We start from the raw sequence: 27,229 nt of genomic DNA, 5'->3' as shown, positions 1-27,229 counted from the left end.
AACAATGCTTCCATCCGCGGGTGCAGCCTACGTATTGCTTAGGTATCGCTGCTGTCCGCTGGTGAAGAAGAGAAGTCTGGGGAAATCCAGACTTTGTTCATCTTGATGAGTGTAAGCCTGTCGGCACTGTCGGTTGACAGGCGGGTACGCTTATCCGTGATGATTCCCCCAGCCGCACTAAACACCCTCTCTGACAAGACGCTAGCCGCAGGACAAGCAAGCACCTCCAGGGCATACAGCGCGAGTTCAGGCCACGTGTCCAGCTTCGACACCCAGTAGTTGTAGGGGGCAGAGGCGTCACCGAGGACGGTCGTGCAATCGGCTACGTACTCCCTCACCATCCTTTTACAGTGCTCCCCCAACTCAGCCTTGACTGGGGAGCGGTGACACAGTCTTGCTGGGGAGCCAGAAAGCTGTCAAAGGCCTTGGAGAATGTTCCCCTGTACATGCTGCCTGATCTCTGCGCCTCCCCTGCTACCTGGCCCTCGGAACTGCGCCTTCTGCCACTAGCGCTGTCGGATGGGAAGTTTACCATCAGTTTGTCCACCAGCGCCCTGTGGTATAGCATCATTCTCGAACCCCTTTCCTCTTCGGGAATGAGAGTGGAAAGGTTCTCCTTATACCGTGGGTCGAGCAGTGTGTACACCCAGTAATCCGTAGTGGCAAGAATGCGTGTAACGCGAGGGTCACGAGAAAGGCATCCTAACATGAAGTCAGCCATGTGTGCCAGGGTACCTGTATGCAACACATGGCTGTCCTCACTAGGAAGATCACTTTCAGGATCCTCCTCCTCCTCCTCCGGCCATACACGCTGAAAGGATGACAGGCAAGCAGCATGGGTACCCTCAGCAGTGGGCCAAGCTGTCTCTTCCCCCTCCTCCTCATGCTCCTCCCCCTCCTCCTCCTCCTCAACGCGCTGAGATATAGACATGAGGGTGCTCTGACTATCCAGCGACATACTGTCTTCCCCCGCCTCCGTTTCCGAGTGCAAAGCGTCTGCCTTTATGTTTTGCAGGGAACTTCTCAAGAGGCATAGCAGAGGAATGGTGACGCTAATGATTGCAGCATCGCCGCTCACCATCTGGGTAGACTCCTCAAAGTTTCCAAGGACCTGGCAGATGTCTGCCAACCAGGCCCACTCTTCTGTAAAGAATTGAGGAGGCTGACTCCCACTACGCCGCCCATGTTGGAGTTGGTATTCCACTATAGCTCTACGCTGCTCATAGAGCCTGGCCAACATGTGGAGCGTAGAGTTCCACCGTGTGGGCACGTCGCACAGCAGTCGGTGCACTGGCAGATTAAATCGATGTTGCAGGGTCCGCAGGGTGGCAGCGTCCGTCTTGGAGTTGCGGAAATGTGCGCTGACCCGGCGCACCTTTCCGAGCAGGTATGACAAGTGTGGGTAGCTTTTCAGAAAGCGCTGAGCCACCAAATTAAAGACATGGGCCAGGCATGGCATGTGCGTGAGGCTGCCGAGCTGCAGAGCCGCCACCAGGTTACGGCCGTTGTCACACACGACCATGCCCGGTTGGAGGCTCAGCGGCGCAAGCCAGCGGTCGGTCTGCTCTGTCAGACCCTGCAGCAGTTCGTGGGCCGTGTGCCTCTTCTCTCCTAAGCTGAGTAGTTTCAGCACGGCCTGCTGACGCTTGCCCACCGCTGTGCTGCCGTGCCGCGCGACACCGACTGCTGGCGACGTGCTGCTGCTGCTGACACATCTTGATTGCGAGACAGAGGTTGCGTTGGAGGAGGAGGAGGAGGGTGGTTTAGTGGAGGAAGCATACACCGCCGCAGATACCAGCACCGAGCTGGGGCCCGCAATTCTGGGGGTGGGTAGGACGTGAGCGGTCCCAGGCTCTGACTCTGTCCCAGCCTCCACTAAATTCACTCAATGTGCCGTCAGGGAGATATAGTGGCCCTGCCCGCCTGTGCTTGTCCACGTGTCCATTGTTAAGTGGACCTTGGCAGTAGCCGCATTGGTGAGGGCGCGTACAATGTTGCGGGAGACGTGGTCGTGCAGGGCTGGGACGGCACATCGGGAAAAGTAGTAGCAACTGGGAACCGAGTAGCGCGGGGCCGCCGCCGCCATCATGCTTCTGAAAGCCTCCGTTTCCACAAGCCTATACGGCAGCATCTCCAGGCTGATCAATTTGGCAATGTGCACGCTTGACCGTGCGGGTGCGCGGCGGCGTACTTGCGCTTGCGCTCAAACAGTGGTGCTAGCGAAGTCTGGACGCTGCGCTGAGAGACATTGCTGGATGGGGCCGAGGACAGCGGAGGTGAGGGTGTGGGTGCAGGCTAGGAGACGGTAGTGCCTGTGTCCTCAGAGGGGGGTTGGATCCCAGTGGCAGGTTGGGGCACAGGGGGAGAGGCAGTGGTGCAAACCGGAGGCGGTGAATGGCCTTCGTCCCACCTTGTGGGGTGCTTGGCCATCATATGCCTGTGCATGCTGGTGGTGGTGGCTCCCCAGCTGATCTTGGCGCGACAAAGGTTGCACACCACTGTTCGTCGGTCGTCAGGCGTCTCTGTGAAAAACTGCCACACCATAGAGCACCTTGACCTCTGCAGGGTGGCATGGCGCGAGGGGGCGCTTTGGGAAACAGTTGGTGGATTATTCGGTCTGGCCCTGCCTCTACCCCTGGCCACCGCACTTGCTCGGCCTGTGCCCACACCCTGACTTGGGCCTCCGCGTCCTCGCCCGCGTCCACGTCCTATAGGCCTACCCCTACTCCTCAGTATGGTGTATTACCAGTAGTGCAGAGAGAGAACGCTGTAATTAAATGTGCCGCTTATTGGCTTGTGGTTGGAGGCTAACTTCGCTTACCGAACGCACAGCAGAGCCAGGAAATAATTTTGCGCAAGCCTGCTGTAACACTTAGCTGCCTGCGTATGAATTAGGAGGACAACTACACCCAGCACAAACCCAGTACCCTGAGGACAGTCACAGGCAGCCCAAATAGATTTTTTTTCCCCAAATGTTTTTGGAAAGGCCCACTGCCTATATTCAATAAGTATATGTCTTCTGTCCCTGCCTCACCACCACTACTGGCCCTGGAGTATGTAAAATTACTGCAGGGCGCAATGCTCTGCACGGCCGATATACAAAAAAAAAAAAATGTGCAACACTGCAAAAAGCAGCCTCCACACTACTGCACACGGCTAGATGTGGCCCTAAGAAGGACCGTTGGGGTTCTTGAAGCCTAAAATAACTCCTAACGCTCTCCCCATAGCAGCTCCGGCACCAACAGCACTTTCCCTCCTCTATGTCAGAATGCATCTGTGGCGAGCCGCGGGAGGGGCCGATTTATATACTCGGGTGACACCTGATCTCGCCAGCCACTCACTGCAGGGGAGCGGTACAGGGCTTAAACGTCGCAGGGGGAAGTTGTAATGCCTTCCCTGTCTTTCTATTGGCCAGAAAAGCGTACTAACATCTCAGAGATGAAAGTGAAAGTAACTCGAACATCGCGTGGTACTCGTCACGAGTAACGAGCATCTCGAACACGCTAATACTCGAACGAGTATCAAGCTCGGACGAGTACGTTTGCTCATCTCTAGATGGTATAGATTTAAATATGAAAGGCGTTTTGCACTTTAATAAAAAGCTGCCCATGTAGCAACCAGAGGGCCTTAGGGGTGCAGTTGTGGATGATACAAAAGAGAAGATCTTGGAAGTTTCTTCCAAACGTCACTGTTCTGTCACCAGAAACCCCTAATCTATAACACCTGGAAAATACACTTTGGCATCCGCCTCTCTGACCCCAATGGAAGCCAATTACACTGACTTACAGGGACATTAAAGGGCTGGGGAGGAGAGAAGAGAGATGATGGAACAGGCCGAAGTACATACTGTAGGCTTGTAATCTGAGAATGGAGACCGGGAGTCCAGGCTGCAGTCCCATGAGATATGAAGGCACAATAGGACATGTTTTTGCAGGTTAAGAATAAATAGACATTGATGGATCTGGAGAAAGTAACCTTGGAGAAAAAGATTTTTGAAGCAATATAAAATTTGCATTTTTGGCTGAAAGTATGCTTTAAGGAACTAATAATGCCCCTGTACACATCTGATCTAAAAGTGTCCCACTGTTTTGCTGCCAATATGTTATGCAGCAAATATTTCCCGAATAAAGGCTGATTACTGGAAGAAGGCTGAACTGAAACAGACCTAGTGCTTCATTTATTTACTAAGGAAATATTAGTAGCACATATTGGTGTTTAAAGTAAAAGTGCCATGGGATCGTATAAACTAAATTTTGGGTTGTAAGAAGGGCCTAAAAGGGTCAAATGAAAACTATTTAATTGCCCTCAGGGGACTAATAATGGCCCAAAAAACAATAATCCTCAACTGGAAATCTGAAAGCCTGCCAGCATTACAGTTCTAAGAGCACCAGTTGAATAACTTAAAGGGGTATTCTCACTACTTAAAACTGCTATACATCCGCGTTGCTACTGACCAGGACATGTGACTGCTACAGCCAATCACTGGCTATAGAAGGTCACTGCTGTGGCCAGTGATTGGCTTCAGTAGTCACAAGTCTTGGTCAACAGCAACTATAAAGTACAGTACCTGTGATGTGGCCCCCTGGTCTAAAGTAAGGAGCCCCACTTCTTATTGCTCCAATCCTAGAAGAAGCTGAGATGGTCATATGCCATCCATTGTGCGTATGACTGAGTCAGCTTCTTCTAGGATCACAGCCCAAGGAATATCTAAGGGCCAGATGAACAAAGGTAATGAACAATACTCACTTTGGATTAGCCGGACCTCTTGGGACAATGCTGATTTTTTTTGTCTTTTTACTGGGATCGTGAAAGGGGTGAAAGGCTTGAGGCTTCTAGGCTCCCTGCAATCTCTGAAGGAGCCCATATACACAGCATATACATAGCTTACCTTGGGCATAGAGTCTATGTATGGTCTATTTTATAAATCGATGCAGGGGGACCATTAGCCCTGAAACACATTGCTTTACCAAGATTTCCTATAAATGCTTTCAGCTTATCATTTGATATTTTAATAACTGTTTGTAGTCGATTCTAGTGCAGCATCCCATAGGATGACCCCAGACACAGGGCGTACATTGAAGAGCTGGGAGGGCAAGATGCTGGCTTCTCATGGCAGCACTTACCACGCTCCCTCCCGGAGGAACACACGTGGCCTCAGCCAGGGCAGCGCTGGACCTCTTCCGGACACCCCTAGGATAGGGATGCCCAATAAACTGGAGAACAGGGATAGCAGATGTCATGGTTGACGCCACAGTTCCGTTACCCACCGGTATGACCCTCAGCGGTAAATAAATGGAGCCGCAGACAGAAGTAATGTACCTCAGGTCCCTGGGAACTATCAGGGCCTGGCGAAACTTTACTGTAACAACTTCTTGCATACAAGGCACAAATGACAATGATTTGCAGTGCAGGTATTAGACAGACTTGAGAGTACCTCCACCTGGTGATCCCAGACTTCAGTACGACCAGATGTGACAAATAAATGGGTGTACCTCTATGCGGTGATCCACTAGATCCAGACGGCCACGTAGGAAAAATGAATAAGGAGTACCTCTGCACTAGGCCTTGGAAGTGGTACCTGCTTCTTGTTCACGCTTTCCCTCTCTCTTCAATTGGGGCTCACTCCTCTCTCATCTCTGGAAGATACACTCTCAGGGAACCTCTCTTCTTCCTCCATTCTTCACCACATGTGGGTTGAAGGTACCCCCATGTGGCTGGCACTCTCTCACAGGAACCCAGAAGAAATGGAGACTGAACTCCTCTTTCCTGCTCTCACACACTCACATTTATAGCCTCACTCATACCACGTGACAGGACATAAATTGATACATTTAGGCTGGGCTCACACAGGGCGGATTTGCCGTGGAAATTCCATCCAGGACTTCACCGCGGTAAGTCCGCCTGCGGCCACAAATCCTGGGTTGGCCAGCCATGTGAATGAGATTTGTGGAAAATCTCGTCCACACGAGATGGTGAATCCATCGCAGCAAAGCCGGCGTTTCAGCATGGATTCCCTGGCTGCAGCAGGTCCATTTTTTTTCCCGTTGTGGCTAGCTCTCTTCTATGGGAGCGCCGACCGCAATGGAGAAGAATGTGGCCAAGCCGCTCCAAAACCGTTTTCCCCGCGGAAATCTTGCGGTTTTTCACTGCGGCCAGACCGCGAGATTTCCGCCGGTAATCCGCCCTGTGTGAACCCAGCCTAAATGTATCAATTTATGTCCTTACAGCCAATCCCCAGGCTTTTGCAAACGCTTAACCCATCACACTCTTCAGCTGTGCAATACATATAACAAAATGACTAGACAGGTTTGCACAGCGTACCAACACAAGACATGACAGACGGGAATAAGCAAAAAAGGAGTATGGGCTCACCTCACCAGCAGTGTCTCCAGTATAGCAGGGAAATCTGGATTTCAACGGAAGCTCTGTCCTCAAACAGCCGACGACAAGTGGCTAAATTCCATGTGAGAAAAGTAGAAATGGAGAGGAGCTGCTACCGTTAAAAAAATACGTTCTTTATTAATAAAAAAGCATACAGCTCACAGGTCCGCGCCTTTGGCTGTTGACAAAGGCTATTGTAGCTGAAAGGCATTCAGCGTGGACCTGTGAGCTGTATGCTTTCTGAATAATAAAGAACAGATTTTTTTAACGGTAGCAGCTCCTCTCCATTTATGGAGGGGGCCAGGAATAGATGTACGGGGCCACTACTACACTGGGTCCAGTCATACATCTCAATTCCTTGTTTCTATGCCATTACGAGTCCTAGTGTGGTCAGCACTTATTGTACAGACTGAGCATACGTGACAATCAGTATTTGGGGGTGGAATCTCTAGGATAGTCATTGAACAACTTATTATTAAGCTTCTCTTCAATGATGTTTTATCATGAATTATGTTCTTGTCTGAAGAGCTGTGTTTTTAGGATATGTTTGAAGGCTTGAAGACTAGAAAAATGTTGAATAGCATGTAGTACGTTATTCCATAAAAAGGGTTAGCCACAAGAGAAATAAAGAATTCTGAGTAAAGAGCAGGGGATCATGCGCTCAGCATAGGCTTATTTGTGCTGGCATCTGAAGATTAGAAAAAAATGTAGAGAAGAATTGGGTATTAAATTAACCCCTGATGCATACTATGCATTAGTTAGCACTAGTTTAAGGACTCTGTTACACGGGCCGATTATCATGCAAATTGCTCGTTCAATCAAGCAGTTTGCACGATAATTATGCAATGTGAACATATGCAGAAAGAACAATCAGCGGTTAATCACTTATTAGATCTTTCATGCAAACCTAAAAATCATCGTTGGTCTGCGGCTGCAGCATCCCAGTGCATTGTAGAAAATACGGATGCCGCAAACATTAATCTTCCAATACAAGGTGGGAGAAACATATGCCTCTGTTTGCCAGCTTACCCGGATCCGGACAAAAATCCAATAGATACCATCATTAGCATTTGTAGTCTGTAAGCAGCATCTGGGGTAGTTCTTTAACAAGTCAGATCCTCATGTTAAAAAAATAGCCTTTTATTCATCCATTTTTTGCTAAGAACAACATTTCGACTGTTTAGCCCAGTCTTTATCAAGCCTATGCAGCATCCCAGTGCACATCAACCTGTTCACTGTGAAAGGAGGCAAGCAGGCTGGAACGATCTCCAGCCTGCTCTGTCACCATTCACTGAGCGATGATCCTCTTGTGTAAAAGCACAGGAGCGATCATCGCTGGGATGGCTGTTGGGCAGGGGCGTAACTATAGGGGATGCAGGCGATGCGGTTGCACCCGGGCCCAGGAGCCTTAGGGGGCTCATAAGGCCTCTCCTCTACATATAGGGAGCTCAGTACTATGAATAAAGCATTATAGTTGGGGGCCCTGTTACAGGTTTTGCATTGGGGCCCAGAAGCTTCAAGTTTCGCCTATGCTGTTGCGCACTGAAGTCGATTTTCTTGCCGTGTCATCCTTGTGAACGAGGCCAAATAGGTGTGACTTCTGGTGTGTGATGAACACCTTCCTCACTACAATTATATTAATTAGATCCTGCTGAATTTTAGAGACCGCAGGTCTAGATCTACCTTCTGATATCTCTTCTCGGACACCAATAGAACTTGTTTTGCCCTTGCTGGTTTGCATTCCTCATGCCCCTTACTCTATTAAATGGTCTCTGGTATAGGTGCCAAGATTGGTGACAATTATGCCATCACCATGTTGGTACCATTTGTAGCAAGAGCAATGAAAGTACTATAGGAGTTATTTATATATACACAGATATTTTTATAGTGACTGGAAGGATATATCTTCATAGCGGCACTATACTTATCTGCTGCCACCCATGTGTAATCAATAGCTGCTATTCAGTTCAACAGGTCAACCCAGAGTAAATAGTTCACTGATCCTCCAGCTGGAAAATCAATAAAAATCTATTCATATCAAAGTTTGCAAACTTTAAGATATGTAAGATGCATCATGGACTGAGACTGTCTGGAGGAAGCTGGCAATCACTCCATGATGACATCACACTCGTTTTCACTTCCTTTGTTTTTCATAGTTATAAACACTAATTTTAAAATGACAGATTTATGTGCAAAATCAGTCAACTATAGTGAAGCCAGAACTATTGTTTAACGAAAGCTCCATTATAGTCACACAGGTTCATGGTCATTGTGTTATTATTGTGCATGTGATCACTGCTACTCCATAGGGATCTATAGCATTAGCACTCAGACAACAGTGCTAGTAAATGCAGCAAGCTGGCTTATTTAGATGCCAGACAGGAGTGCAGAAGAAACAGGGGGAACTTAAGTCTCGAAGGGCTCAAACAGAAGAACGTGTTTTTAGAAGTTTTTGTACACCTGCAAATCAGACTCAAAAAACGTGACAAAGCAAAGTCATTGATTTCAATGGCTTTGTTCTCACGACTGTGGTTCTCGCATACAATTCCTAGACACAAGAAAGGATGGGCCTTGTCCTATCTTTCTTCTGCTATACTTTTTGCATGTGCAGTAGTGCTGGGTTTGAACAGTTTAAAAAACAAAGACTTATAACTTGTTCATGAGCAAATATGTTCAATTGCGGCGAGCGTATTTCTGACTTGAATTCAGCTGCACACCCGCGGTCACCCGGTTTGGCAGCCTGTACAGAGCGCAGCGCCGCTGGTCAGGTGATGCGGAAGTGCCTTCACTTGACCTGCGGCACTGAGCTTACCAGAGGCCGCCGGGTACTAAAGGAAGGAGTGCGCTGACAGCCGAAGATTTCGGAGGTGAGAGCTGTATCTTTGCTGTGGATTTTGACTCTGTTTTGGATGCGGAAATGCTACGAAATTTCACAGTAATTTCGTCCCATGCAAATATATTCTTACAGTGACTGGCTGTTATAGAAAGTGGAACAGGATTCAGATTTGTCAACCTTCGCCTTTATTCGCACGAGCGTTTTTACGCGACTATTTAGCCACATTTTTATGTTTGCTGGAAATTGTGACCATCTGTAGTCATTCAGATGACCGATTTTTAGCCGCATAAAAAATATAGAAATTGGTGACTGAAATTATGCACTTCCCGGAAAAGATAGGTCTTGCTCTATCTTTTCGACCGATATACGCTGAAAAATAGGGATAGGAGGCAGTTTAGCAGCATCCAACAAAGGGAACGGCTTAAGGTGCCTATTTAGGCATTAGAAGTCATTCCAAAGATTTATGCCGAGTGAGGGATTTCCAGGCTGCGGTCGTGTGAATGGACGAGAAGATTGGGACTTGATCGCGTCTTTTCTTTCCTCACGTGATTTTACGGTGCATGCGGGCGACCGCAAAAACGCATATGCTCATGTGAAGGAGCCCTTCATCACATAGACTGATGAATCCAAATTCAACGGAAATGGGGTCTTCAACATGCAGAATCAACATGTTCAAGCAAGATGTAACCCACAAACCGTTAGGGAATATTGCAACCAGCGATGGTTCAGCACAGTGGCGCAACTATAGGGGATGCAGGTGATGCGGTTGCACCCGGGCCCAGGAGCCTTAGGGGGCCCATAAGGCCTCTCTTCTCCATATAGAGAGCCAAGTACTATGAATAAAGCATTGCATTTGGGGGCCCTGTTACAGATTTTGCATTGGGGCCCAGAAGCTTCAAGTTACGCCTCTGGTTCAGCATTAACGTCTAGTTAGGCATGTTTGGCCAATAGCAATCCGTCTGGCCTTCCGTCTGGTCCTTTATGAGGAAAACCTCAACAAAGAAGAATATCTGCAGCTCATTCAGCAACATATCAACACATTTATTCAAGAATTACCCCTCACAAAGGTTCATAAGGCATGCTTTCAGCATGATGGTGTCCCACCACACCAGCCGCAACCCATTCAAGACTGGCTAAATGATGCTTTTATGGGCCGCGTCATCGCATGAAGATGGGAAAAAAATTGCATGCCGGCTCATTGTGCACATCAAATACCACCTGATTTTTACGTTTGGGTAAAGGTGAAGGAAATAATTTACACTACACCTGTGATTGACATCATCACCTGCGTCAAAGAATGATGGGCGAAATTGGACAATTGACACCTGATGAATGAATTGCTGCTAAGAACCAATCCATCCGTCACATAGTTTTGCATTTCCACGTCCAGAACTTCTTGATGTAAACTATTTTCTCTTCAATCAGTTAGTTACAAATAAAAATGTATTTTACATTTACATTAGTTTTCACCCTGTCTTCCATATGTATAGTTTCCTAGGATTACACATCAGCAATGTGGCAAAGCCTACTTCACTATTTGCCTTGTCACAATATTAACTGGGACACCCTGTATACTGAGGCAAAAGAACCTCAAGGTGAAGAATCCTAGAGGGGTTATCCAGTGATTTAAATTTCTTACCAGAACGTACAGTCAGACCCGCCACTTCTCTGTGCGTTCCATCAAGAGGTCACAAGGTAACGTGGCACCCATTGTCCATGACATCGTAGGAGAGTGACGGGCTGTCGGCTCATTAAAAAATTTATTTTAATTAATGAGGCGACCGCTCATCGTTCTCCTATGATATCACCAACAATGGAGGCAGCAATACAACGTGACCTCTTGTTAGAACGCAACTAGAAGTGGTGCATCCAACTCTGTGCGTTCCAGTAAGAAATTTAAATTGCTGGATAACCCCTTTAAGAATCTACTTCACTTTTCTATTTCACAGTCATAAACAAAAGAATTATAGAAAGTTGTGACACACTCAAACAGGTGTTGATCATTTACATTGTGCATCGGAATTCAATGTGTCGGCCTTATTGCAGCATATGCAAACTTTCCTGTCTGGAAATGGAGTTTCCTGGAAGTGCAAAATTAGACTTAGAACACAGTGCGTTCAGTATTTATGTGCAGCCAGAAGTTTGCAGGTTTGTCTACATAGTTGCATATATCTGCCTGCAATTATTTTAAAAACATCAACATTTTTCTTCATAGAGTTGTATAGAAAAGTGCACTTATCTGTGCCTTCACTACAGCTGGAGCTGTGAGATCGCTACTAGAGATGAGCGAGCATAGTCGCTAAGGGCAATTGCTCGAGAGAGCATTGCCCTTAGCGAGTACCTGCCCGCTCGAGAGACAAGGTTCGGGTGCCGGTGCGGGGGAGCGGTGAGTAGCGGGAGTGAGCGGTGGGGAGAGAGGGAGAGAGAGATCTCCCCTCCGTTCCTCCCCGCACTCCCCCGCAGCTCCCTGTGCGCCGCCGGCACCCGAACCCTGTCTCTCGAGCGGGCAGGTACTCGCTAAGGGCAATGCTCACTCAAGCAATTGGCCTTAGCGAATATGCTCGCTCATCACTAATCGCTACATATCCTAGTCAAACATGTCAAAAAGACATTCGTTTGAGATAAATTTGCGGATTAAAGTCTGTGTACACATTGTATCACAAAGATGGTGTGCATTCACAGGTCCCATATGAGAGATGCTCAGCTCTTTGTTTCATTAAATATTACCATTAGAGCTTCCTCACATTCCTCAGAGCTTTCAAATAAGCTGGGAGCTTTGCTATTGTTTACTAACATTTCAGCGCATATAGCAGGGGTGCACAACTCCAGTCTTCAGGGACCCCCCAACAGGTCATGTTTTCAGGATTTCCTCAGTATTGCACAGGTGATGTAATTATTGTCTGTGCCTCAGACATTGCCACAGGTGTTCATACTATAGGATGTCCTGAAAACATGACCTGATGGCCTTGAGGATGGAGTTGTGCCCATCCACTTGATCTAAAGATTCTCACTATGCAATAGGAAGGTAATAAGGGCCGGAATCCAGTGCATCAGATCGTAGCGTATATCGGCCAGCTGTCAAAACGGCGGCCGATATACTCTCATGTAAATAAGCCCTCAGGCAGATAATGATCGCCATCTGTGATTGATCATTTATAACCTAGTGTCCTGCTTCTCATCTCCTTGTGTAATAAGATTAATTGTTCCTACCTTGGAACGAATGTCTGGCAAACGATGCCGACACTTACATTGCAACATAGTATGTAAGGCCAAATAAAGACAATGTCCATCTAGTCCAGCCTGTTTATCCTCCTATGTTGTTGATCCAGAGGAAGGCAAAAAACCCCAAGAGGCAGGAGCCAATTAGCCCTTTTGGGTGAAAATTCCTTCCCGACTCCTTCATGGCAATCAGACTAATCCCTGGTTCAACCCCTAATAGTTCCTACCTATCTGTATACCCGGATTAACAATTGACCTAAGATTTATATCCTGTAATCTCCTTCCGCTCTAGAAAGACATCAAGTCCCCTTTTAAACTACTCTATAGATTTTTCCATCACCACATCCTCAGGCAGAGAGTTCCATAGTCTCACTGCTCTTACAGTAAAGAACCCTTTTCTGTGTTGGCGATGAAACCTGCTGTCTTCTAGACGTAGCGGATGCCCTCTCGTTACTGTCGCAGTCCTGGGTGTAAACAGATTGTGGGAGAGATCCTTGTATTGTCCCCTCATGTATTTATACATAATTATTTGATCACCCCTTAGCCGTCTTTTTTCCAGGGTGAATAATCCCAATTTGGATAGCCTTTCTGGGTATTCCAGTCCCTTCATTCCATGTATTAGTTTAGTTGCCTTTCTTTGAACCCCCTCAAGCGATGTAACATCTTTCCTGAGCACCAGTGACCAGAACTGTGCGCAGTATTCCATGTGGGGCCTAACAAGTGGGGCCTTATATAGTGGGAGGATAATGTTACTATGTTACACAGGACGAATGTCGGGCAAACGATGCTCGACACTTGTCCCTGTGTGTACTCGCTCCCATGCTGCTGCACAGGAGCAAGTATCGCTGGCTCGCTCAGCAGAGCGGCTGATGATCGTTCAGTGTAAACAGCAGCCTTCTGCAATGAACAGCCGCTGCTAAAGTGAATGAAGTGGGGCGGTGGAGAGTGAGGTGAAAAATCTTCTCCAGCCATCCCGGGCGCCCTGCTGCATAAGCCAGCAATACTGTGCAGCAGCATGGGAGCGAGTACACACAGGGACAAGTGTCAAGAATCGTTTGCCCGACATTCGTCCTGTGTAATATAGTAACATAGTATGTTAGGCTGAATGAAGACAATGTCCATCTCAGCCTTTCGGTGTCATCGATAGAGACATTTGTATGATTTTATACCTTTTGGCCCATTGTGTTTACAGCTTATTATATAGACGTGATCGAGTACTTTCACTTTCTGCATCTTCTTAGATTATGGGTTGAAACATGAACACACCTTGAGATTTCATTAGCTTGTTCTAGTGAAAGTGAAAGGTATTTTTAAGAGCGTATGTATTGTTATATGAGATATAACCTGCACTTACAACATATGGGCCTAATCGGTGCTGGAGTCTTTGCTGCTCGGCTGCACACAGGTCAGTAGCTTTTTGTTATTCAGACACAACTAATATTGCATGATTGATTGAAGGAAACTTCAAACAAATTGCATTAGGACAATGACTTGGCACTGCCTCCTTGTCATTTGTCATTACATCTCTGTGATTACAAAACTCGACGAACCTTAAGATGAGTCAACAGCAACTTTCTACAATGTGTTGCATAGTGTTAGGCTGGGTTCACACATGCAGTTTTGGGGTAGTTTTTCTGCAGCTTTTTGAGCCAAACATAAAAATGGATGCAAAAGAGAGAAGACACATCAATCTTTCCTCTATAATGTCCCTTCTTTTTTGATCTTCTTCAGTTTTGAGCTTATAAAATTGCATGAAAAATGGCATTTGTGAAACTAGTAACATTGAATTAACAGTTTGGATGGTGGTACAACTTTGAAAAATTGGGAAATACATGTAAAACAATTGTGTCTTCCTTTTACTGTCTAGCAGCAAGGTTTATGGAGTATTTTTTATTGCTAAAACATTACAACCAAGTATTGGTTGAAAGTTTATAGTAAAATATTAGTAATTATTAGGAAATTATAGTACCAGTGCTTCTAGTGGCCGCACAGCTCTGCTACATGCATGTCAAACACACAGCTCTGCTACATGCACGTCACACACACAGCTCTGCTACATGCATATCACACACACACAGCTCTACTACATCGCTTTTGTATATTAGCTACATGTGTTTTACGAACTTCAGCTGGTGGCTGAGGTGAAATCGTGGCTTTTCGCTGTGTTATGTAAGCTGCATTAGCTTCACGGGGACGTTGTTCCCTCTGTGGTGACATGCTCGCACGACAGCGATGGCTTGTTTCAACACTGGACAACACTTCACAATTAGATGAAGGCTGGACTGGTATTGGCGGCATTAGCACTTCAGATGACATGATTTCACATTCGGGAGATGTGAAGATAGTGGTGAAGGACTATGTTGCAATGTTGTTGGTCGATATGCACTGCAAGCTATGTATGTGCAAAGGACCTGTGATGATTCCACCGTCATGTGATCAGGGGCGGAGCTAAGAGCCAGTATGTATAAATTTGTGAGGTGTTATTTATTGGAGGTGTGCAAAGTGGCAGACTGAGTACTGCTGTATCCATAGCAATTGAGGCCACAGGGGTTTGTGGGGGTGTAGTCTGCCCATAATTCCTCATTCACTGCAGAAGGAGGACATCACCGTCATGTGATCAGGGGCGGAGCCAAGAGACGGTAATAACTGACATCATAGGTGCTGTCAGGCTCTTCATGTAACTCACACGTCACACACACAAATTGGACGGACAAGTGGTCGTTAGTAGTTTGATGAGAATGTTCAAATACACAGCATTTGGTTTGTGACATTTTTGGGGCCAGTATTTTCTTCGTAGGCTTCTCAACAAAAATGCATGTACAATATGTCCCATTTAAAATAAAAACTACATAAAAATGCTTGTAAAAAAACACATTCAAAATGCATGGTTTTTAAAGCAACCCTTTCAGCCTGGACAAACAAATATGACTGAACCGTTTCTCTAAATAACTTATACAACCAGAGCATTAGTATACATTGGTAGACTAAGGGCTCCTGCACACTGGCAAGAGCGATATTGGGCTGTGATTCACGTCCCGATATCGCTTTTGCAAACCTCAGAAACCCCCTGGATGCGAAGAATTTTCATCTGCGGGGGTTCCCTTCATCTTCTCCGTGGCTGTCACAGCCATGGCAGGAGTTTGTGTGTTCTCCCATTGCTTTCAATGGGGCGGCAGCAGCGCTGGCCCCATTAAAAAGTAATGGGAGAAGATAGCGATCCCCTGCTGCAGACGTGACAGCAGTGGCAGGGGATTCCTTTGCAGCATCCCATAGGGAGACCCCGTGGGGAGCTCGGAGGGTATAGTGCTAACGTGCCACGATGGCATTTACCAGACTCTTTCCCGGAGGGGCACACGTAGTCAAGGCTAGAGTATCACTGCAGGCCACCTGGGACAGCCCTAGGATAGGGAATGCCCATTAAACAGGATAACAGGGATTGTAGTTGTCATGGGTGACGCCACCGTTCCTATACACACTGGTATGACCCTCGGCGGAGAATAAATGCAGCCACAATTAGTTCTTGAGTACCACAGATCTCTAGGAATGGTTACAGCCCCTTTATAACTTTACTTAGAAACTTTAAACAGGTAATACAGGGAGGAAACTCAGGATGACACAGGTCCTGCAGTCCATGTTATCTGTCAGGAACGGCTCCTGGAAGAGGAACACTCCGGGGGAGGAAAGGGGTAGGGTCACTCCACAGACACTTTGACAGAAATTATTATCTTGTAGTACTTCCACCCAGCCTTGGAGACACGTGGTTGTGACAATTAAAGAGTGTACCCCTACGCGGTGATCCACGCTCCAGACAGCCACGTAGGAAACTTAGACGATTAGATAGTACCTCTGTACTGGCCTTGAGAAGAAGTAGTTAATTACAAATGCTCTCTCACACTTGGGGGGCTCACTCCACTTGCATCCAGCTCACAAACAGCACAGGAAACCTCTCTTCCTCTTCCATCTTCACCACAGGAAGGCTGAAGGTGCAATACTGTGGCTCTGTGTTAGATAGAACTCAAAGAGCAGACAAGATGGAAGACTTGCTACTCCAGAAGATGGAACTCTTTTCCGGATCTCAATCACTCCTATTTATACCTTCTCTAATACCATAGACAGACTTGATACATTTACATGCAGGCTTCAGGTTTTTTTTTTAAAGTTAACCTCTCAAGCTCTGCAGCTATACAACACACACACACACTGGGAATGACAAGACAAGCTTGCACAGTGCATCCACATAAGAAAAACATGTATGACATTTATGGAAGAGACCAAGATGATGTACTGAGTCACTACACCTTCATTCCTGAGGGGAGTCCCCTCATCATTGAACACTATGACAGCAATGTCACAGTGTTCATTTATAAGGGGACTTCCCGCGGCGAGGATAATCCCTAGCTGGAGAAAAATAATAATAATACATCATCTTAGAAGCGCTGTCATCTCCAGCGCATCTTCTTGCAGGTCCCCGACACTCTTCTTCAGTATCTCTTCTGGCCGGGGATTGAAAAATCCACGCCTCCTGAAAGCACTGCCTCTGATTGGCTGAGCGCTGTGACCAATTAGAGGTAGCACTCAGTCATTCAATGTGCATTTTAAAGTGCAGGAAAGAAAAATGTGTATGGAGGCCTTATCTTTCTCCCTTCTGTGGCACTAAAAGCCTATCTCAGCTCTTCTAACAGTTAGGCTGACCCTAGATATATAGTTGCCATATACCTTAACCCTTTCCAATTCAATTTGTATCCTGGTTTTCCTAGGGGGCTTACTCTTTTTCTGCCGTTATATAACGGCGCTATATGCTGGCTAGAGCCAGTACTACATGAGGTGACATGTTGGATACGCTCCGACAACAGAGAGGCTGGCAATATACAGTAAGAAAACCTGGATGGATGTCTTTCAACATCGGAGCTGTACAGCCTTAAATCATAATGTCTTTAGACGTCAGACAGTGGATTGGAAAGGGTTAAGTCTTATTCAGAGCTGCATAAGAGAAGGAAGTTGTGACTTGAAAATGAGGGACTGCTCATGTAGTGTGAATCAAGGAAGCTATGAGTGAAGATTCGGATTTGTCATAGGAGGGCACAGAAGGCCATTGTAGAGTGTGTAGGGGCATGCACAGGCCACTATGGTATGTGTTGGGACACCAGGGGCAATACTGTGAGATGTGCGGGGGGCACAAGCTGTACTTATAGGGAATGTGTGGGGACACCAGAGGTACTAATGGGGAATGTCTGGGGGTTCCAGGGGTACTAATGTGGAATGTGTGGGGGCACCAAGGGTATTACTGTGGGATGTGTGGGGACACCAGGGGTACGGATTCGGATTTGTGGTGGGAGGGCTGGGCCATGGAGGATGTGACAGTTACTTGGAGGAACTGTAGGAGCACAAAGGGGCCATTGTAGAGTGTGTAGGGGCATGCACAGGCCACTGTGGTATGTGTTGGGACACCGGGGGATATACTGTGGGATGTGTGGGGGCACCAGGGGTACTAATGGGGAATGTGTGGTGGCATCAGGGGTATTACTGTGGGATGTGTGGGGATATCAGGAGTACTACTGTAGGATGTGTGGGGGCACCAGGGGTACTACTGTGGGATGTGTGGGGACACCAGGGGTACTAATAGGGTATGTGTGGTGGCACCAGGGGTATTACTGTGGGATGTGGGGTGGCATCTGGGGTACTAATAGGAATGTGTGGGGGCACCAGGGCTACTACTGTGGGATGTGTGGGGGCACCAGGGGTACTAATGGGGAATGTGTGGGGGCACCAGGGATACTACTGTGGGAAGGGTGGGGGTCACCAGGGGTACTACTGTGGGATGCGTGGGGGCACCAGGGGTACTAATGGGGAATGTGTGGGAATATGCAGAACAACCACTATGGGATGTGTGAGGGCGGAAAAGGACCACTATGTGATATACAGCGGTGTAGAGAGGCCATTATCACTTTACTAGAGTGTAAAGATAAGAGTTATGGATAGAAAAATTCTCTGTCCACTGTGTAGTTAAACATGTCTTATAGATATTCTTTTTTATGAGTTTATATAGTTATTTATTACTGGGGAGAAGGGTAGGGTGTATGTGCCTTAGAGCTTGTGCCCCTAATCTTTTAAGACTCTAACAATATCTTCTGGCTGGTAGAGCTACATCGGTGGGCCTCTTAAAAGACCCAGCGATACAGTGGAAAGTCTCGGGCGGACTATGGCCAACGACCATGTAGAGCTGGGGGGACCCCAGGCTGACCTTTTGGGCCCATGAACCTCTAGCTACGCATTTAAAATAGCTGTAAGCTAAACAAGAGTACAAAGGAACGGGCATGTTGAAATCTAACATGACAAATCCTTTTTTCCCCTATGCAAGACTGTTAGTGAAGAATCAGGACACCCTCATAACAGTAAATGATCAGCCAAACCTGCCAAAGTCAGATTCAGTCGACATTTGTCTATTACTATAGAGATATGAATACTAGCATCTGCAAGACACACTGAGAATATTACCTTTGCCATACATTGCATTAGAGGGGTATTCCAGGACAGGAGATTTTTTTTTTTTAAACAATCTCTTTTTATTTATTTCACCGTAAATAAAAATATCATTCATCAGTACAGTTTAATAAGAGCATGAAATATAGAAAAGAGCCGCGCAGGACTCCTGTACACAATAGCAGAGTAAAGTAGATTTAGGGCTCCCACACACTTGCATTTGCGTTTTTTGTTAACCGATTGTCAATGGGACTTTCTAATGTTAAAAACGCAACGCAACGCAATGCACCAAAAACGCAAGTTGCTTTGTGTTGCGTTTTTAACATTAGAAAGTCCCATAGACAATCATCCCATAGACAATTGTTTTTAACAAAAAACGCAAACGCACTGGAGCCCTTAAGGTGCCTTTCCACTAGCCTTTTTTTTATCACTGCGTTTTTTTAATGCAATTGTCAATAGGACTTTCTAATGTTAAAAACGCAACTCAGAACAACTTGCGTTTTTGGTGCACTGCGTTGCGTTTTTTTAACGTTAGAAAGTCCCATTGACAATCGCGTGGAAAAAAACGTAGCGATAAAAAAAGGCTAGTGGAAAGGCACCCTAAGGGCGCCAACCCACTGGCGATTTTTTTCCCTGCGAAATTCGCAGCATTTTTTTCTCTGAAGTGGTCTATGGGACTTGTAATGTTAAAATCGCGATCGCGCAAAATCGCAATTTACCGCGAAATCGCGATTTTGCGCGATCGCGATTTTAACATTACAAGTCCCATAGACCCCTGCAGAGAAAAAAATGCTGCGAATTTCGCAGGGAAAAAAATCGCCAGTGGGTGGGCGCCCTTATAGAGAAAATACATAACATTACTCTTGACATAAAAGTCTGGTCTCCTGTTGCCAACTCGGTAGATTGGGCCCACGGGAGTGAGCCATGATGGTTGTGCACAGCAAGATAGTGTTCAGATTGCAAATGAGAGGTAGATAGTTGAGTAGAAACATAAACAAAAAAAAACAAAGGAACAACGACAAGATGTCAGTTTATAATACTGAGAGAAAGAGAGAAAACAACATTGAGACTGAGCAAATCAGAGTAGGGTTGGGGAATTCCGAACCTTGCTAGGATGATGCAGAGTAGTGAATCCAGGGTCTCGAAAGTACAAGAAAACTCTCTCTATTTCCTGTCTCCCAAGCTGCCAACTCCTCATACCTATATATTTGAGAAATGTTGTCCCTCCATAGGTCCAAAGGGGGGGGTCGTTTTTTCTCTCCATAGAAGAGGGGTAATAAGTTTGGCCACTGACAATCGTATTTTCTTAGATGGTGAGAATTCTGAAGAGGGTTTCCATACTAGGACCTCCTCTGGAGCAAAGTCATGTAGATTTACATATTTTATTTTTTTTGATCAGTAATTTGTTCCCAAAAGTGTTTTATAGCTGGGCATTGCCACCAGATTTATAATAGTGAGTAGAGATGAGCGAGCATATTCGCTAAGGACAATTGCTCGATCGAGCATTGTCCTTAGCGAGTATCTCCCCGCTCGGCAGAGAAGGTTCTGGTGCCGGCGCGGGTGACAGGTGAGTTGCGGCAGTGAGCAGGAGGGAGCGGGGGGGGGAAGGCGGAAGAGGGAGAGAGAGATCTCCCCTCCCTTCCTCCCCACTCTCCCCCGCCACTCCCCGCCCGCCGCCGGCAGCCGAATCTTTGCTCCTGAGCGAGCAATTGCCCTTAGCGAATGCTCGCTCATCTCTAACAGTGAGCCTTTGTCACATCTCCAGCAGCTGTTGGTTAGCGAGAGGTTGGCTTTGTATAGAGTCAGGTGTTTTATACCATCTGGTAAGAATTTTGAAAGAAATTTTCTGAATCCGGACACACTTGGAAAAACCATGTGAGTTACTAAAAACCCTCTGAATCTCCTTCTTATTTAGAGAGATTTTTAGTTCCCTTATCAATTCCCTAATGAACCAAGGTTTCTCTGAGGACTGGTTAAGTAGTAAACCTTTGTACAGGAGGGTCATATTTTTTTTGGAAGAGGAGTAAAAGATAAATAAGCCTCGATCCAGAGAGGCTCTCTTAATCTGTTGCAGAAAATTGTTTGAAATCTCTTAATAGAGTTGAATACGTCTAGGGTCTCAATAAAATTAAGTGTTTGATCTGGTATTAATGTTTTAATTTGAGATAGGTTGGTGAGGCGGCTACCTTTCAATATATCGAAGATGGTTGTGGAGCTAAGGTGTGTCCAGACTACTGATATCTCCATTGTTTTATTGGCTAATATAGCTGGGATTAGTGAGGCAGGAATAATTGGAGCCAGTTTTGCCTGGGGTTCTGTAACGGGTCGTAGGGAGCGGGCTATCTTAACAGTACCCCTCGTAGTCGGGCTGAGATCTGATAATGTGGTTGTAAAGGGACCATCTGATCAGAAGAGATATTTATCTTCGGGCTGCAAGACAGCTATTTCGAGCCTTGTATTGGGTGGGTTTTTGTCCAAGTTAGACAATGATAACCATCTGGCTAAATGTATGGCCTTGTAATAAAGTAGACTATTTGGAAGGTTGAAGCCGCCTTGCGCTCTTTTCTGGGTTTGGTATGTGAAAGCTAAGTGAGGTTTACGTTTATTCCAAATAAAGTTGCAGAAGGTTTGGTTAAGTTTAGTGAAGAAAAGTTTAGTGAAGAAATGTAGCGGTATTTCTATTGGCACTGTCTGAAGGGTGTAAAGAATATAGGGTAGGATGTAAGTAGAAATTAGGTTTTTCCTACCCATCCAAGAAAGGTATGGAATATTTAATTGATGTAGCTGGGAATGGACTTTTTTAAGAAGAGGGATATAGTTAGCTTTGAATAGAAGGGAAGGGTTTGGGGTCAAGATAATACCTAGGTGCTTTAAACCAGAGGAGGGCCACATGATGGAGTGTGGTTTTTTAAGTAGATGTATAATGTTATTTGGGGATGAATTATTAAGTGCTTCCGATTTACTATAGTTCACTTTGAAATTCGAGATTTTTCTGAATAGGTCGAAGATTTCTAGGCTTTTGGGGAGTGTTTCTTTAGGATTAGTCATTAAGATGAGAAGATGCCTCTAAATCGGATGTTCTTGTGCCTGCTGCGGTATTCATGGTCCTCAAGCAATAGCATGGCCTGATTCAGCTGATGTTGCTGTGCTGTTAGGTTGGCCTGCAGCGCAGAACTATGGAGGAGTATATCCTGTTGGGTGTTTTCTAGCTCTTTGACTCTATGCCCTATGTATTTTACCTCAGATTTAATGTCAGCTAGCTCTTTCAGGACAGGCGAGATAGATTTTGTCAGGAATTGTTTAGAGAAGGTTTTAGAGATTGCGCTTTGATCTTGGTCCTCGGGACCTTGGTCCTGAGGTGATCGATGCGCTGTCTATGTCAGAATCCTCCATGTCATGATCCGGTTGTGTATCATTTATGGCTTTACTTTTCTGTGCAGCTGGGGAACTATGCTTTTTCTTAAGATATTTGACAGATTTTTTTCAGTTTTCACCCAACCGCTTGTCTATTTCTGTCAGCTCCGTTGAAATGAATGGAGAGGTGCCATGCATGTGTGGCCAGTTCTCAAGTCACTCCAGTCGAAGCAGCGATCCAGCAGTGACTGAACAATGTCAGAGTGCGTAGTGACATCACTTCAACTTGAAACACCCAGTTGTCAATTTAGTCATTAGTTTCTAGAAGGAATAACAGAAAAATGGCAAAACACAGAATTCTAGGAAAACATTCTCCGAAAACTTATATTATGGGGAAAACAATTCTTAAGTTAAAAAAAGGAATGTCAGGAGAACATTCAAGTCTTAATTTAAGGTGTGGCTACTTTGAAGCTATTTTGTATAAATTACCTGGCAGTATTATTAAGAATCAAATTAACTCTACAAGCTTCTTAAAAGAAGTCACATGACGGAAAGTCCAAAGTTTCTTCTCCTTGTTTTACAATAAATACTGGTGTTCAGTTCACATCAGGCAGCAGTAAAAAAGGGATCCAGTAGTGTCACATTCATTAGAAGTGAATAAATTTTTTTTAGGGGGGGAAATAAGGGCCTACTAGGGTTAAATTGTAACTAGAGATGAGCGAACGTACTCGGTAAGGCCGATTTTGCAATCGAGCACCGCGATTTTCGAGTACTTCACTACTCGGGTGAAAAGTACTCGGGGGCGCTGTGGGTGAGCGGGGGGTTGCAGAGGGGAGTGGGGGGGAGAGGGAGAGAGCTCCCACCTGTTCCACGCTGCTGCCCCCCGCTCCACCACACCATGCCCCGCCCCACAGTGCCCCCGAGTACTTTTCACCCGAGTAGTGAAGTACTCGAAAATCGCGGTGCTCGATTGCGAAATCGGCCTTACCGAGTACGTTCGCTCATCTCTAATTGTAACCAATCCCTCAACAGCCGTTGCCATAAGCTGCAACCCTCAGTTGGGTCCCCTTAAAATGTAACTTTTATTGATATGTAGTAAAATATATTGTGGTAGCAATGAATTAAACAGATCAGAGTCTCACTGTAGTGTGAGTGAGTGTAATATATTAGATAAAACAATATCCTTTCTTGCTGATTATGCACAATATCAGGGTCACGACTAACACTTGCTGCAAATGGTGCGGGCTACCATGCAACAACACACTGCTATATACTGAAGATTCAGCAAGTCATTAGATCCCTTCATGAACTGTCAGCATGTGTGATAAATGCTGCCAGATCAACTAAGTCTGACATAAGCATAGCAGGATGGACTATATGAGGCTCTGTGCTAAAAGACCAGCTTCCCCAACTAGTTTCACCAGAACTCTGGCGTCATCAGGAGCTACTATAGCCCCTATAAATAAATAATAAGGCCTTGTTCACACACTATTATAGGTTCAAGAACAAAATAAAATAAGTGAAATAATACATGCAGAAAGATACTTTAACCCCTTCCCTCCCCATGACGTAAGGGTACGTCATGGGAGCAGGGTACTTCCCACAAACTGACATACCCTTACGTCATAGGGATAGAGCGAGATCTGCCGCAACCGGAGCCAGCCTCTAGTAGCCGGCCTCCCGCTGCGACAGCGGAGGGCATCAGAGATGCGCCCACCCGCCGTTAGCCCCTTTCCTGACGCGCTCCCTCTGTGACTTCAGCCAGCTCTTATAGTAGCGATCATTAGTGCTGTACGGTAAGTCCCTCAGAGGGACATAGATGGTGTAAAAAGAAGAGCAAAATAAAGTACAAAAAATAAAACAGTAAAAAAAAAGTTAAAAACTAGAGATGAGCGTGTATACTCGCTAAGGGCAATTGCTAGAGCAAGCATTACTTTTAGCGAGTACCTGCCCGCTCGAGACAAAAGGTTCAGGTGCCGGCGCGGGGGAGCGGTGAGTAGCGGCAGTCAGCAGTGGAGAGCAGGGGGGAGAGAGGGAGAGAGAGATCTCCCCTCCGTTCCTCCCCACTCTCCCCCGCAGCTCCCCACCCGCCGCCGGCACCCGAACCTTTTCTCTCAAGCGGGCAGGTACTCGCTAAGGGCAATGCGCGCTCAAGCAATTGCCTTTAGCGAGTATACTCGCTCATCACTATTAAAAACCCTTTTTTTATGCTTTTTCTCACATTGGCATTTAAAAAAAGCCCACATATTTGGTATCGATGCATCCGTAACGATGTGTACAATAAATTGAACACACTTTTTATCCTGCACGGCAAAAGGCGTTAAAAATTTTTTTTTAGCATTTTACCTCCCAAAAAAGGCAATAAAAGGGATTTTAAAAAGCGTATGTACCCCAAAATAGTACCAATAAAAACTACAGCTCATCTTGCAAAAAAATAAACCCTCATAGAGTTCCGTCCATGGAAAAATAAAAAAGTTATAGGACTTTGAATGCAGTGAGTTTAGAAAAAAAAATTATTTCCAAAATAAGGGTTTTTATTGTGGAAAAGTGGAAAAACCTAAAAAAAATATAAGAATTTTGGTATCGTTGTAACCGTACCGTCCCGCAGAAAAAATGTAATGTGTCATTAATGCTGCATAATTAACGCTTTTAAAAAAAAAAAATCTATGGCAGAATTGATGCGATTTTTCTCCCTACGATCATTAAAAAATAATAAAAGTTTTACAATATAGTCTATGTAACCAAAAATGGTACCAATAAAAACTGCAGTTCGCCACGCAAAAAACAAGCCCTTATACGGCCGTGTCAACAGAAAAATAAAAAAGTTATGGCTGTTGAAAAATGGAGATGAAAAAATAACAAAAATCGTTTGGTCCTCAACGCCAAAATAGGCCATGTCATTCAGGGGTTAAAGAACTTTTCACACAGGACAGAATATGCCGCTCGACGCATTGCAAACTGTGGCAAACTCTGTACCAAATCTGCAGGCGTATGGCACTGTGCATGGCTGCGTATCACACACACACAGACGTGCGCAGTATGAATCTTTTTTTCTTTTCTTCTTTCTTCCTGCTGTTTCATAACCGGGTTGCATATGAAAACATCCCACATAGACAATGTATTGCGTATGGACTGTATTTTATACACAGCCTATACAAATGTACAGGGCTCATGCTGCCGGGGTACGCGGAGAAGTAGAGCATGCTACGATCTATTTCTTGTGCGTATTGATACGCAGTGTCTACACAAACATGTGCATGGATCAATCAAAGTCCATTGACTTCATTCACCACAGATCAAGCGGCCGTGCAATGCATGCGTAATAGGCGGTGAAAACATGGTTGTGGACATGAGCCCGTAGAAGGAATAGAGCTACTATTCCAATTTTGAGCAATGCTTGTTCTGCCTGCTATTAATATATGGAGAAGAACAGTACATAAGTAGTTAGGAAATTGGTCTATATCTATATTAAGTAAAGCCATAGCAGGCTGCGGGAGGATTTAAATGCTGCTAATGTTTGACAACTTTTTATATACAGTATATTATCTCTCTATATAAGCTTAAAAATTGTATTTAAGAATGGACACACCCTGTTAGCCAGGGGTCCCCAACCACCGGTCCGTGAACCAGGACCAGGCCGTTGGGATTTTTTGCCAGTCTGCAGGCCACCGTCCGCCTCTCACCATGTTAGTAGTTAATACCGGCAGGGGCTGCGGCTCCCCTGCCAATATTCACTAAGCAGCGCTACTAGCGGCACTGATCCCGGTGCACACTATGACGTCAGTGTACAGCCGGAATCCTTCTCTCCCCTCCCCTGATGTCTCCTACTTGGTTCCGTGAGAGCTAGGGGAGGAGGCGTCTGGAAGAACACTGACGTCACAGTGTACACTGGGATCAGCGCTGCTATCAGTGCTGAGCAGAGGAATAGCAACACTTGCACAAGGAGGAAGGGGTAAGTATATGGGTCTCAGGGGGGCACTATTACTACTGGGGCTGATATCGGGGATACTATTAGTAGTAGTGTACTCTATATTGGCCCCAATATTAATAGCATTACTACTGAAGCCACTTAAATCCCGCCTCCATATGACCAAAGCCCCACCCTGCCCTGCCGGGCCATGGAAAAATGGTCTTGCTTAAACCCTGGTACAAAAAAGGTTGGGGATCACTGCTGTAAAGCCTAATTCCCACGGGCGGAAATCCGCGGTGTTGCCCCTCAACTATAAGGTTCTATTGAACCTAATAGCGCAATGCTCACGGTGTGGAATTCCATAGAGGAATTCCGCCCCGTGAAAGTGCCCGCAATCACCCGCGGCATGTTCTAATTGCCATGGGCGTACACGCGGACATATTTCATTGCAGTCAATGGAAGCCGTCTGTCACGCTGTCTTCCACTGTAGCACAGCGGAAGATAGCGTGAAAACACTTACCCTGCCGCGTCATATGACACGGCAGGAGCATCATGTGATGCTGTGGGCATGTCACATGACGCTGTTGGCGCGTCACATGACGTTGCCGGCGCGTCATGCGCTCTACTGCGCATGTGCGCCGAAGTGTCATGCGGGACGTCTGGTGGCAGATCCGGAGGTAAGTATGGGGTCTCTGGGGGGGCGGCATTATGGGCTCCACTGCGGAATTCCGCTTGCGGAGCCCGTCACGGCCGTAGGCACTAGGCCTAAGGCATACAAAATACAAAGTTAAAGGGATTGTCCAAGTTATTTTTTTAGTCGTCAATTATCAGTCTGGCCTTAGGCTAACATCTGGCCACAACCTTTTGTTGCTGAAAAAAGGAGCAAAACGGGGTTCTTTTTCCAAGTGACAATACTTGATTGTATTTAGGTTCACAGATCCTATGGAAATACTAAGGTAGCACAAACTTCATCAGGGTTATTTAGCCATTTTGATGCCTTAGGTTACACTTTTCCCTCATGTCTTGCCATTAGCTTTATTGAACTTGTC

This window comes from Eleutherodactylus coqui, chromosome 6, assembly GCF_035609145.1.
Source record: "Eleutherodactylus coqui strain aEleCoq1 chromosome 6, aEleCoq1.hap1, whole genome shotgun sequence".
Lineage (NCBI taxonomy): Eukaryota > Metazoa > Chordata > Amphibia > Anura > Eleutherodactylidae > Eleutherodactylus > Eleutherodactylus coqui.
Note: the sequence above shows the minus strand (reverse complement) of the source record.